The following is a 13,439-nucleotide window of genomic DNA, read 5'->3' as shown; positions in this document are numbered from 1 at the left end:
GCGTCTCACTGACATTAGAGGAAAGAAAGAAAGAAAGAAAGAAAGAAAGAAAGAAAGAAAGAAAGAAAGAAAGAAAGAAAAAGATGAAAACAATAAGGCAGTTTGGGGGCAAAGAAATCTGAATATATGGAGGAAACTGGTAAAGAAAAGAAAGAAATGTGGAACTCGGAAAGAAAGAAAACAAAGAAATTGAAGGAAAGGAACAAGGATAATAAACAAAGAAATAAAAGAGGAAATGGGAAAGGAAATGAGGAAATGTTAAGGGAGAAAAAGGAGAAATGGAAATGAATTGGAAATAGGAAAGATTTCTAGGAAAGATGTTGCTAGTAGAGTCAGAGAGAGGAAGAGACATGTTTTAGTGCATTTATTTGCCTCCCTAAAGACTGAGGAAAAGAAAGAACACTCTATACTGTAAAAATAAAAGTTGACTCAACTCAAACTTGTAAGGCAACCTGCTTCAGAGCTTTTCTGAGTTGACTCAATGTAAGTCATCTACGGCTCTGCAGCAATTGACTTACAATTTTGAGTTAAGTAAACTTTTTTTACAGTCTAGTTCCAGCCAGGTAAATATAAATACATATTTAGTCATAATACATTTAATTTAAATGTAAAAACACTGCTTTTTAATTCATGTATTTGAATATATCTTCAAGATTTACAAACAGTATCAGTTTGTATCCAGTATCTTCTCATTCTGCAGATTATAGCGGTGATGGTGCATTATCAACAGCAGAGGGCGACAGGTACCTTTTTCTTGTTTAACTTTACCCCAATCTCATTGAACAAATGATTTTTCCAGCTGTTCGTGATTTTTTCGGTGAGTGTATGTTTTTTTTTTTTAATCAATAAATCAATGTAGCCATTATAACATTATAGAACTTTTTTATATTCAAAATGGATATAAAATGTTTATTCGGTTTTTTATTTTGCTATTTATTCATTTAAATCACTATAAAGGTCTACTAAACTGACACCTTTTAAAATTCTTTGTGTGTGTGTGTGTGTGTGTGTGTGTGTGTGTGTGTGTGTGTGTGTGTGTGTGTGTGTATATATATATATATATATATATATATATATATATATATATATATATATATATATATATTTTTTTTTTTTTTTTTTTTTTTTTTTTTTACGGTGGCCGAGTAAGCTTAACGTCCTGCAATTTAAGAAAACATGCACATTGACAAAATATCTTCATCCTCACAACACTTGCATATTAAAAACGCGCTGCATTTCCCCACAACGCAAGCAAATGAATAAAATGCCCTACATTTTCTCACAACGCCAACAAGTTAGGAAAACGCAGTGTATTTTCTCACAACACTTGCAAAAATAATGGAACACAGCGGAAATGTTTCAAGGGGACCCAAACGTGACAGACACTGACGTGACAGGCACTATGCTCAGTGAAGTTGTAGGTGATCCTTGAAAAAGGTGAGCTTTTTTGTTTGTTTGTTTATTTTAATAGCCTGGTTCCCTTGTTTGTTTGTTTGTTTGTTTTTTAATTAGCCTAAATAGGTCCATCACGTTTTAGGGTCCTCTTGAAACATTTTTTTAAAAATGTGTTTGTGTTGTGAGGATTTGCAACACGTCTCCTGTCAAACGGATAAAGACCATTTCTTAATTTACTGGTGTTTTTTGTAATTGCATGTGTTTTCTTAAATTGCAGCAAGTTAAGCTCTCTCGCCCACTGTAGGGTTTTAAGTTTGTGAGAACCTTGATTTCTGAAAAGAATGTACAAATATCAAAAGAAACGTTGATTTTAGGTTGAAATTATGTCATTTTGCTATCTGGGATACGTTTGGGTAAAATTAAGTTACTACCTATATTTAGTTGTTTGGTTGGGGGTGAGGGTTTGGATTTTGTTTGTTTGTTTTTGTTTTTTGCTGGGTTGGGCTGTTGGCTGGGGTTGTAAATATAATTATCAAATTAAACATTTTAATAAAGTAAATTCTAAGTTAACCAATACTGACCCGAAACTGACCTGCATCATAACACAGAGGTTAATGTTTCGAAGCAGATATGGCCTGACACAATGCTGTTTACATTAAGGAAGGATGTCATCCCAGATGTCACAGGCCTCTTCCAGTGTGGACGTCTCCAGCCAGGGCCCCTGACACTCACCAAACAGACACAAACACACTTCCCTGAAGCTTCACATTCCCACACACAGATTTAACCTAAACAATCCATCCAGGACTCCAGATAAGTGTTTGTGTTTGTGTGTGTGTGTGTGTGTGTGTGTGTGTGCGTGTGTGTGTGTGTGTGTGTGTGTGTGTGTGTGTGTGCGCAAACATCTCAGTCACCAATGCTTTATAATTCGAAAAACCATGCCAATTCTCTAGAGATTTGCACTTCAAGAACAAATGTTATCGTTAGTTTCAAATGTTACTGGTGTAGTTCAGTGGTTTTTAACCAAGCACCAGAGGCCACTAAAGGGCCATTAACACAGTTCCACACTTACCTTAAAACGGTTTAAAGTGAGTATTGTATTATTTTAATCATGTAGGCTATAATTATTTCATTTAATTATTTTAGGTAAATGTTGTATTGTAAATATAACTTACAGTGTTGCTATAAATGCTAAATTATAAAATATAAATAAATAGATTTAAAACGCCACTCCCTATGAATATAAACAACTATTAAATGAGTCAGAAATATCTATACAGAATATAGTAGGTGGTACAGAAAATGCATTAAAATAAATGTTTAGCTCCACCCTCATGCACAGTGTTTCTCAACCACGTTACTTGAGGACCAGCAGCTCTGCACATTTTCCATGCCTGTTTCTTAATTCCAAGAATGCTGAAAACAGACTCATGTTTTTGGGAGGCCGTTCTTGTCAGGTTACATTGGAAGAATGAACTCGGGAGATCATGAGAACACAGAATATGTCCTGTGAGAAATGAGATGCTGCGTTCTTGCAGATGTACACATGACCTTCACGTATTTTAACGGAAAATTACTTAAACATTACAGCATTTATACAATGACTTATTGTTCTCCCTCTTTTTACAATATACTATGCATAAATATCTTACAAAGATACATTGCACAATACAAACAAAACTAATTTTAATATGAATTTCAGCAAATAAACACTCTTAATGTGTTTGTCTTTATAAAGATGAGGTAACTCCTGAGATAAAGAAATTATATCTCCAAACTTTAATAATAAATCTATATAAAACGTTGTGCTTCTGGGACTTCTTGAGCAAATTTTGCACTCAAGCCTTCATCCACGCTTCCTTGATATCTAGAACACATCCAGGAACTTTCACGCGTCCTCCGTTCTTGTGGCCTTGAGTTTTGGAACCTAACTTTGGCAGTTAATAATAACCTCACACGAGAACACAAGGACTCAAGAACGCATATTGAGAAACCGCCCATGTCTCCTTAACTAAACACACCTGATTCAGATCATCAGCTTATTTGCAGAGACTGAAAGACCTGTAATGGGTGTGACAGACGAAGGAGACATGCAAAACATGCAGTGTTTGTGGTCCTCCAGGAACGTGGTTGAGAAGCGCTGCTCTAGCATAAAGTGCAGCAAATAATTTTTTTTCTCCATAATTTTTTGTCATTTACAATGAGTAAAAATCAAGACATGAATAGAGAAAAAAGAGACATATGAGACAATAAAGAAGAATACTGCATATGATGATATGCAGTATTCTTAGATAAAGTACTGTAGATAATAAAGAAGAGCGTATGATGATGCCATTTAGAAGCACCTTTAAGCTCCCTAAAGAACCCTTTAGTAAAAAGATCTTCAATTGTCATAGTGTGAACAACATTTTATAAATCAAATAACCCTTTTTTTCTGCATCAAAAACCACTTGTTGATATTGTTTTATTTCTTTTATTTTTGGTCAAATATTCATACATTTCAAAGGAAAAAATGCTTAGTCATTCGTCTCCTCATAGCTGATTGGTTTAGTTCACAGCTTAAAGACATAGTTCACCCGAAAATAACAAATTCTAGTGCTGTCGCCTCACAGCAAGAAGGTCACTGGGTCGCTGGTTCGAACCTCGGCTCAGTTGACGTTTCTGTGTGGAGTTTGCATGTTCTCCCTGCCTTCGCGTGGGTTTCCTCAGGGTGCTCCAGTTTCCCCCACAGTCCAAAGACATGCGGTACAGGTGAATTGGGTAGGCTAAATTGTCCGTAGTGTAAGAGTGTGTGTGGATGTTTCCCAAAGATGGGTTGCGGCTGGAAGGGCATCCGCTACGTAAAAACTTGCTGGATAAGTTGGCGGTTCATTCCGGTGTGGCGACCCCGGATTAATAAAGGGACAAAGCCGACAAGAAAATGAATGAAATGAATGAATAACAAATTCTGTCATCATTTACTCACCCTTGGCTTGTCACAAACCTGTTCAAGTTTGTTTTTTTCTGCGGAATACAAAAGAAGATACTTTGAAATATGCTGGAAACCTGTAACCACTAACCATAGTATTTATGTATTTATTTATACATTTTCTTCTATGGATGTCGATGGGTTACCAGTTTCCAACAAAAATCTTCTTTTGTTTTGAACAGAAAATAACGAAATCATAAATGTTTGCAACCACACTATCCCTTGGACTATCCCTTTAAAACACTTTAATAAACACTTTTTTTTAAGTCCCAATGGGAATGCTTCCGGAAGCAACGCCTCAGGTCGAGGATCGCCAGTCTAACCGATGACTCCAGTAGAGTTCCTGTGCTCCCAGTAGACTAAACCGCATATGTCCTGATGAAAAACTTCCCTTTTCCTCCATGCTTAAAGAGGCCCAAATCAGATATGGACCAAGTCACAAGACACAACAGGGGAATAATTTACCCAGTGCCTCGGGCGCCTTCAGACGGTTCTAGTTTGCAAAACCGCAAACAAATCCACCTCATGGCACTAGTTAGTAATTACAAAACAAGCAGCCGAGTTTTAAAGTACCGCTTATATCCCTTCAAGCCTGGCCCGAGGTTGAACATAGCATATTATATACAGGCGTCCTCCTGTATTATTGTATGTAGGTTTTTGTTCATCAGATAAAGGTTTCACTGAATACTGTAAGTGGGCTGATTTGTTTCTGATATTCACAGGGGCAATTGAACCTGTGACTCGAATGATCACCATGAGGAAAGTCATTTAAATGTATGAACTTAAAACAAGGATGTAATTGAACCTAAAATCAATAACTAATAGCTGTGCTAGAACTACATGGTATAATCTGACCTCAGGGTTGATTTTGTTCTTTCTTTTATCAAGCTTACTTTACTTAGATTTTTTTTTTGATTATTTATTTTAATCGCTAGCAACCTATAAATCAGAACAATGGAAGAAATCAGATTAACAAAATATCTGTATGTATTGTCATGATTGCATTTCAAATTATAGATTGCATAATTAGTTTGGGAAACTTCCATTCAAAAGAACTGTAACAAATCACGTCAAATAATATGGTTGCACTTAAAATGATGCATATAGATAATAAAAACGGAGTCAGAGGAAGGATATGCTTTGTATTTTATTTTTATCAGTCATGAAAATAACGTTACATTAGTATTATAAGCTTAGTAGACAAAGTTCTGTGTGTTTTTTCCCCAGATGATTTTCTCTTTCTATTTCTTACATTATAGTAATGTTCTATCTCTCAGTATGCAGGTCTGTGTTTGCACTCATTCTTTTGCTTGTTTGGAGCTCATGGAACCCATTTTTTTTTAAATATCTCACTGTTTACAGTTATCATATGACTGAATCAGTGGTTATCAGCTGATAGATATGGGCAAGTAGGGGCCTTTTACACCTACTGGTTGGCTCAGAAGGCTGTTATTTTCCATCCACAATCAGGTTAATCAGCTATAGATTACATATGACTGTGGTCTGAAGCTAATGAGAATTATTTATATTATTTATTAAATTTCCCATTAATTGTATTTTATTAACGTCTACCTCTACCGCAAACCTAAACCCAACCGCCACAGTAATGTGAAAACAGATCTGGATCTGGAGTCTTCTCTATTAGTATAGCTGATTAACCTGATTGTGGATGGATGATAACAGCCTACCAGTAGTGGCAGAAGGCCCCTACTGGCCCATATCTTTCAGCTGATAACCATTAATAACCTCCATTTAATCGAGGAACGTTGGTGGGTGCTTACTGAAATTATTCCCACAATGGGAAATGTGCACACTGACTTTTCATTTCAGCCAGCCAGCCTAAGTGCTTCTGGTGAACTGTTTTACCATTATAATATTGCCACGTTTAAGGTCTGATTTCTTTAAAAAAAAAAAAAAAAAACATTATTTTCACAGCCTGATAGATATACAATATGAAGTGGTTCTCGGACCAAACAAGAAGCACTGCATTAAATTCAAATTTTTCCTAGCCATTACTTTACAATATGACAATTTATTTCACACTTACAGAGTTTTTGTGCTCGTCTTTCATCTTGTTCACACTTGAACAATCAAATGAATGCGTAAATGAAAGTATTGTAAGTACATTACAACATTGATGCTGTAAATGGAACCTTATGAAATTGAAAATAGTCACAAACAGCTTTTACCGGAAGTTCGTCATTGGCTGAAAAACACTAGCTGTGCATATAGCCCATTCCACATAGCATGATGGAGCATATATAACAAGGTTGATATCCTAAAGTTTATCAAAAAAGTGAAGTAATAGAAAAAACAGACTGAACATAAGGTTCTAGTTTGTAAAACTGCATATAAATCCACAACACAAGTTAGAAAAAAATACAGCAGCTCAGTTTGAAAGCCTGGCCTGAGGTTGAGCGTATCATAATATTTTTGTCTTAATTGTCTTTTGTTTATCAGTTGAAGTTTTTTTTTGCACAGTTCTATTAATTTATTATAACAACTATTTTGTTGGGGTTCTTTAATTCCCACCTTTTTGATTACCTGACAAAGCACCTGCAGCTCATTATTGGTTTCCAGAGTCTAACTATTAACTACACAAGACTGTCAACACTCTCTCAACAGGTCAATTCATAATTTCTTTAAAATGTCTGTACATTTTTATTTTCAACTTGTTTTCTAATAATCATTTTTTCTTTCGTTTTTAGTTTAAGAGAACTCTCATTTAAGAATGCTTCATCTCCACTTGGTAAGCAACAGATTTTTAATGCATAAATATCAGCATAACTATAACAGATAGGCCATGACTAGGGCCAGTCAGAATCTGTGGACATGTTTTGCTACTACAGCAGAGAATTTTGTAAAAAATCTGGATTTATATGGAATTATTTTGGGAGTATCGTAACTAAAATCTTAATATAATGTATGAAATAAAACATAATACTTAACTTTTATTCAATGATGACAATGCAAATCCAATTAGATATATTTATTTGGTAAACAAAGCAAGTTTCTCATATAATACATCTACTAAAAGACAGAAAATATTAATTTACAAACTGTATTGTAAATAAATAAAATTTTAACAACATTTTCATTTTGGTCAATATTATTAATAAAATAAATTTAAAAACTGAATAAATATAAATTTACACAAGTAAATAAATAAACTTGATGCGATTAAAATCTGCAGAAATCTGCTGTATCACTAAATATTAAATTTTTTTACTTTTGTCCTCCATAAACAATTGTTTGTACCTAAACAAAAAGGAAGAAACACACTTCAAACTTATTTGTGTGTTTATATTGTGTTTATATCATCTACAGAGAGCCAACACCACTCAATTTTACAAAAATACCCTTAAAACAATGGACACAAAGGAATCATAAAAGATTGTGAAAACATTAATTTGGTCTCCATTGTATATATTCCTATTTTATTTTATTAATTAATGTATTCAACTAATAACAGTTGTGTAAGTACTGTCATTTTTACTACAAACTCGCATAAATAAAAATGACTATTGTATAGTGTTTGGGCGGCATGCTGGCTTAGTGGTTAACACTGTCGCCTTACAGCAAGAAGGTCGCTAGTTCAAGTCCCAGCTGGGTCAGTTGGCATTTCTGTTTGGAGTTACCATGTTCTCCCTATGTCTGTATGGGTTTCCTCAGGGTGCTCCGGTTTCCCCCACAGTCCAAAAGCATGCACTATAGGTGAATTAAATGCACTTTTTGCACTTACCAGCTGACCGCTTACCACCTTATGGACAGCTTTCCCGCTGTTACCAGTATGTCCAGTTGCTCCCCATGTACGTTGGTGAACTTGATACACGGAGAGGAGATGACCACAATGGCAGGGTTCAAGTCCAGTGAAGAACGATTCCAGAAAACAGGTAAGGCAAAAACAGAATTCAAAAAAATAAATAGACAAGTTAATAACAGGGTGAGAATCTGGTAAAATCTGAAAACGCGGTAAAATCAGACGAGGGCTTTTCTTTTTCTGAATTGCTTTTTAAAACTGTCAGTTGGGTTTGGGGAACTGGGTGGGTGGGTCAATCGGTGCTTTTAAAAACACTACTGGTTTTAAGGAAGGAGAAGGGTGGATCAGTCGATCGGTCGGTCAGTCAGTCGGCAGTGGCCTCAGGTGGATTTATCTGAGAAATATAAGATCTCAAAACCTGTGCACAGTGGCGTCTGGTGGATTCGTGAAAACAACTGCTAAAAAATCTAACTCCTGGTACGTATTTGGCACTTTCCAGAAACAGAAATGCATATAGTATATGTATCTCCAGAAATGTTTTCAGAATGAGCCTTGGTTGAAAAATGTCATTCAAATATTGATTAAAGGAATACTCTTTTTGCCGGTATTTTTATCACTATTTATTAATAGTAATGAAAATATTAGTCTTTTAGAACCTTGTGAAAAAGTTCAACTTAGCACCAAACATGGTTCTGCTATCTTTAAGAGCCAAAGAAGCATAATTTGGTACTGTTTAGAACCACTAATTAAAGAACAAACTAACTAAATTAAGTGTGTTGTTTCGGCTCAAGTTTGAACAAACAGCAAATGTCATGAGTGTAGTTTGTGAAACTGCGAATTAAAAAAGAATCCATGTCACAGCGCAAGTTATTAATTAAAAATCTAACAGCTCAGTTCGAACGCCTAGCCCGAAGTTGAATACGTTGTATTATACAAGCTTTTTTTGTGAGTTTTTGTTCATTAAATGAAGGTTTTACTGTATGCCGTGAGTGGGCCGCTTTGTCCCTGCTGTTCACGGGGGCAAACGAGCCTGTGACTCCAGTGAACACAGCATGTCCGCCAGATGTCAAACTCTACAGGGCAACCTCCACCCTGCCTTTTCTCACCGCCAAACTGCTGGGACAACTGTTCTCACTCAAATGGATAAAAGATGACTGTCTCTTTTCCTTTTTTCTCTCTCTCTCATACTCACTCTCTCAGGGCCGGATGAAAGGCCTCCCAAACACCCACTCTATTTGCATGCCATTCAGTCCAGAACACACAGGGAGCCTGTTTGCCGGAGAGGAGGAGAAGAAGGAGGGAGAGAAAGGGGGGGGGAGAAAAGAGATAGTCGAAGAAAGCAATGCACCGAGCAAGAAAGGTCACAGCTAACTGTATAACTGTTCTGCAGTTATGAGTGAGGGAGATAAGTAGATAACGCTCAAGTGCGCTTTTTGTGTGGTGGAAGAAAGCGAGAGACAAAAAGAGGAGCAGGGTAAAGTGGAGTCATGTGAAGCTCATGAGGGCAGACCTTTCCGAATTGTTGCTCACTGCCTTGTTTTGCAGTTTACTTCCTTTGTAGCCTGGATACAAGCGCACGCACGCCGAGTCCTTCACTCTGTTTTATCACTTTTGTTTTTGTAGAGAAGCTATAGCAGAGATTCTGCTGACTGTTCAGTGCACTTAGAAAAGTTAGAAATGTTGATGGGGGATGAAAATTCTGTTGCAAACAATAGTAAGAATTAGATATAAGTATATGTAAATGGGTAATTTTTTTTTTGTTGTTTACTGTATATCATCTTTTTTATTGATGTATGTTTTGTTTTCATTGCATAACATCTGGTTGACAGACAGCTATTTGAAAATCAGGAATCTGACTGTTCACAATATCTAAAAAAATTGCCTAAAATAATCCAGGGGTACATTTCCAAAAACCATCGTTAGCTAACTAAGATCGTAAGTTCTGTCGTTACAAACATAGTTTGTATATTTCCCAAAGTCGCCATTACAACGAGCATTCGCAAACTGCATTGCAAACTCTAAAGCTGAAGTTCCTGGCTGTGTTCTTTTCCCAGTTATCCTCCTATGCACTATTCATTAAGAACATTCCAACGTTTAAACTTGAAATGTTTTTTTTAAGAGCATTAAAGTCATCTCTCTGAGGAATAATTTGTATTTTTACAGTTCAGTTTTAGCATTTTGTCTTTGTATTGACAATTGCGTTTCCTTCGTAGTGCACTTTGAAAACATTTATGCCATTTCGAACACAGCCGTGGCTCGAGACGAAAGCTATAGGTGACCTATTATTTAAAAGTGGAATTTATGTTACGTTTCCATAGCTTGTGACAACAAAAAACATATAGCATACGTTAATAGTTTGAATGGGCTTGTTTGTTAGAAAATTTCTGCAGTGGTTTGAATTTCTTATTCAAAAATAAAAAATAAATAAACAATATCCTACATAATAATAATAATAATGATAATAGCAATAATAATAATAATAATAATAATAATTATTATTATTATTATTATTATTATTATTATTATTATTAAGTAGGATTTATTTTCATTTCTTAATAAAAAGCCAACTCTAAATTAGGCCTACAACCATTACAATTTATATGTTTTATATATGAAATTAGAATACATGTTACCTTTTATATGGGTAACATTTTATATGGAATATTCTCAATAATATTTGTAAATGAAACATATATAGGTCCTATATGTGTCATTTAGATATATTTTAATAATATGGAAAATGAGTGCATGTTTTTACAATTTTGGATTTATAAGGTTCGATCTGCGTTCTGAATGATTTTGAGATATTGAGCTTCAAAGTTTTTGCATTCCATAGCAAACAGTATGTGTGTAACATTTGTTTTTTAAATAAATAAATCTTAAAATGTAAACAACTTATTAAAAAAATCCCATAATGTAAATAAGTTGTCAATTAACAAGAATATGTCATTAACTGACAAAAATGTCAGATAGAACCTAATAAATCTAAGGTGACATAATACTGGATTTTTTTTTTTAAATATGTACGCATGTAAAGCAATATAATTTGCACAAAAATTATGTTTTTTTTTTGTTTTGTTTTTTCTAAAGAAGTAGTTACTCCACCCCGTTTAGAGCATTATTATGGGCGTTTTACGTTATAACTAACATGGTTCAAATGGAGGATCTGCAACAGAGAAACTACGGTTTTGGGAAACACTCATCAATACATTGTTCTTTTCCCAAACAATGCATCACACTATGATAGTGCAGCCGCAAGTTAAGTTCTGAATATCCCCTAGATAAGTTCTTAATCATGCATAATACTAATCTACTTCATGGAATACAATCCTTACATTCTTATGATTTTTAGCATAAAAAAAGATCATTTTGAATATTATTGGCTATTCCAACAAATGTACTTGTGCAACTTAGGACATATACAGTCTACTGTAAAAAAAAGTCCAGAAATTAACAGTTTTCTGTATTTTACAACTTGTTTGTTTTTGTTAGTTTTTTTTTTTTCACGCTTTTGAATCGCATTATGATATCTTGATCTTTCTTCTGATAACTTTTACTCCTAAAAAGTTGTGATAAGTGACTTTTATGAATATGTTTTTGTTTTAAAGGTTAGCGTGATATATTGTCTGGGTTGGTGTTATTTTACACACTCATTACTATATAATATTTCATTCATTCATTTTCTTTTCAGCCTTTAATAACTTGTGGTCGCCACAGCAGAATGAACCACCAATATACATATTCTTTAGCGTTTAAAGTTGTTCTTTCTTTTTTAATGATGCTGTTTAATTGGTGAGCTAAATTATGTTGGTGAAATATTCTATTAGATTTAGAGAGATATGAACACAAAAGGAGATAATCTAAAGACAGCTGAAAATGTGTAACCACTGACATCCATAGTATTTTTCCCCTACGCAACTTAATGGTTACAGGTTTTTAACTTTCTTCAAAATATCTTTTTTTGTTGTTTTTCCGCAGAAGAAAGAAGCTCATAAAGGTTTTAAACCACTCAAGGGTGAGTAAATAGTATTAGTGAGTAAATGTTAGTCGCTTTAATGCAATGGTAGGGTTTGTCCATATTTTACCCATTTTTTTTTAAGTTTAATTAAAAAACAAAACTTATAATTGCTTGTGGGAAAGAAGAGGCATTTTCCAAAGCTCTTGAAGGTGGCACCACTTATGCTGCAGCAATTAAGTAATTGTCTATATAATCATAATTAATGCCTGCTGGTGTTTTATAGTTTCAAATTATGCAGTTCTACAGTAAAAACCAGTATAATGCAGTGTGCAGTAGCTGTTTTTCTATGTACATGTAATTATAGGAAGTGTTTACAGTAATCTTTGTGATATCTTGATCTTCAGCGTTGCACCCCAACCCCCTCAACTCCTTTCTTTCTCTCTCTCTCTCTTTCTGTCTGTCTCTCTCTCCCTCGGCTGGCTTTTCCATTTGAATCCTGCTGTGCTTCTCTATTAGTTCATGCTGAAGATGTGGAATATTGTCTTCATGCTGAAACGTTACCCGGAGGAATGTCTGCTTGAATCCTACTCCATCACGACAAGCGCCGTCTGAATGTGTGAACTTAAAACAGTGAAATAATGGAACTTAAAATCCACAGCCAATAGCTTTAGATAGAGCTAAATGTCACAGTCTGACCTCAGAGTTGCTGTTCTGTCTTTGGGGATTCATCTTTTTTACTTACTTAAGTGTACTTAGTATTTTTATGTACACATTTACATTCATGTCTTTTTTTTTTTTTTTTTGGAGAGTACATATGAGAAGAACAATAAAATAAGAGCAACAAAAGAGCAAGTAAGTTTTATGACAAGTCAAAGTTAATCCAACATATATATATAAAGAAATATAAAAATAAATTGCACATAATGTAATAACAGGTCAGGTGTTAATGAAAAATTAAATTAAGTGTTTTCTTAAAAATAAACTACGCACGTTACTTTATGCAATTATGGAATATTGCTGTTATATATAGTTGAAGTCAGAATTACTGACAGCCCCACTTTGATTTTTTTTTTTTTTTTTTTTTTTTTGATGTTCAACAGAGCAAGGGAATGTTCACAGTAGGCCTATAATTTTTTTTTCCTGGAGAAAGTCCTATTTGTTTTACACAGCAAAATTTCCAGTGTTGTTTGGAGTTGTTTTTACAGTGTAAATTTTTTTGAGTTAAAAAGTGTTATTTGTGGTGTTAATTTACGTGACATAAACACCTGCAGTGTGCCCTTGTGGTCAGAGTAAGGGTTAATACTGCGAGTTAACATAGTTAACACTATAAACAAGTTGTTTCCATTTCCGGTCGCTTC

General features: G+C 34.5%; 1 long non-coding RNA gene across 2 annotated transcripts; it reads left to right on the top strand.

Moving 5' to 3' along the window:
* The first annotated feature begins 1,178 nt into the window (after positions 1–1,178).
* Positions 1,179–10,400, top strand: LOC141379838 (uncharacterized). 2 transcript variants are annotated; one of them, XR_015520191.1, is made up of 4 exons: positions 1,179–1,437; positions 7,072–7,112; positions 8,109–8,256; positions 9,324–10,400. It is a non-coding gene; the product is annotated as an uncharacterized LOC141379838 (long non-coding RNA). The 2 variants fall into 2 exon arrangements; XR_015520192.1 differs by having other exon boundaries at positions 1,391–1,437; positions 8,135–8,256.
* Positions 10,401–13,439: the final 3,039 nt, after the last annotated feature.

The sequence above is a fragment of the Danio rerio genome, chromosome 21, assembly GCF_052040795.2.
Source record: "Danio rerio strain M-AB ecotype USA chromosome 21, GRCz13ab, whole genome shotgun sequence".
Taxonomy (NCBI): domain Eukaryota; kingdom Metazoa; phylum Chordata; class Actinopteri; order Cypriniformes; family Danionidae; genus Danio; species Danio rerio.
The sequence above is the reverse complement of the archived record's forward strand: the minus strand, read 5'-3'. Positions and strand labels throughout refer to the sequence as shown.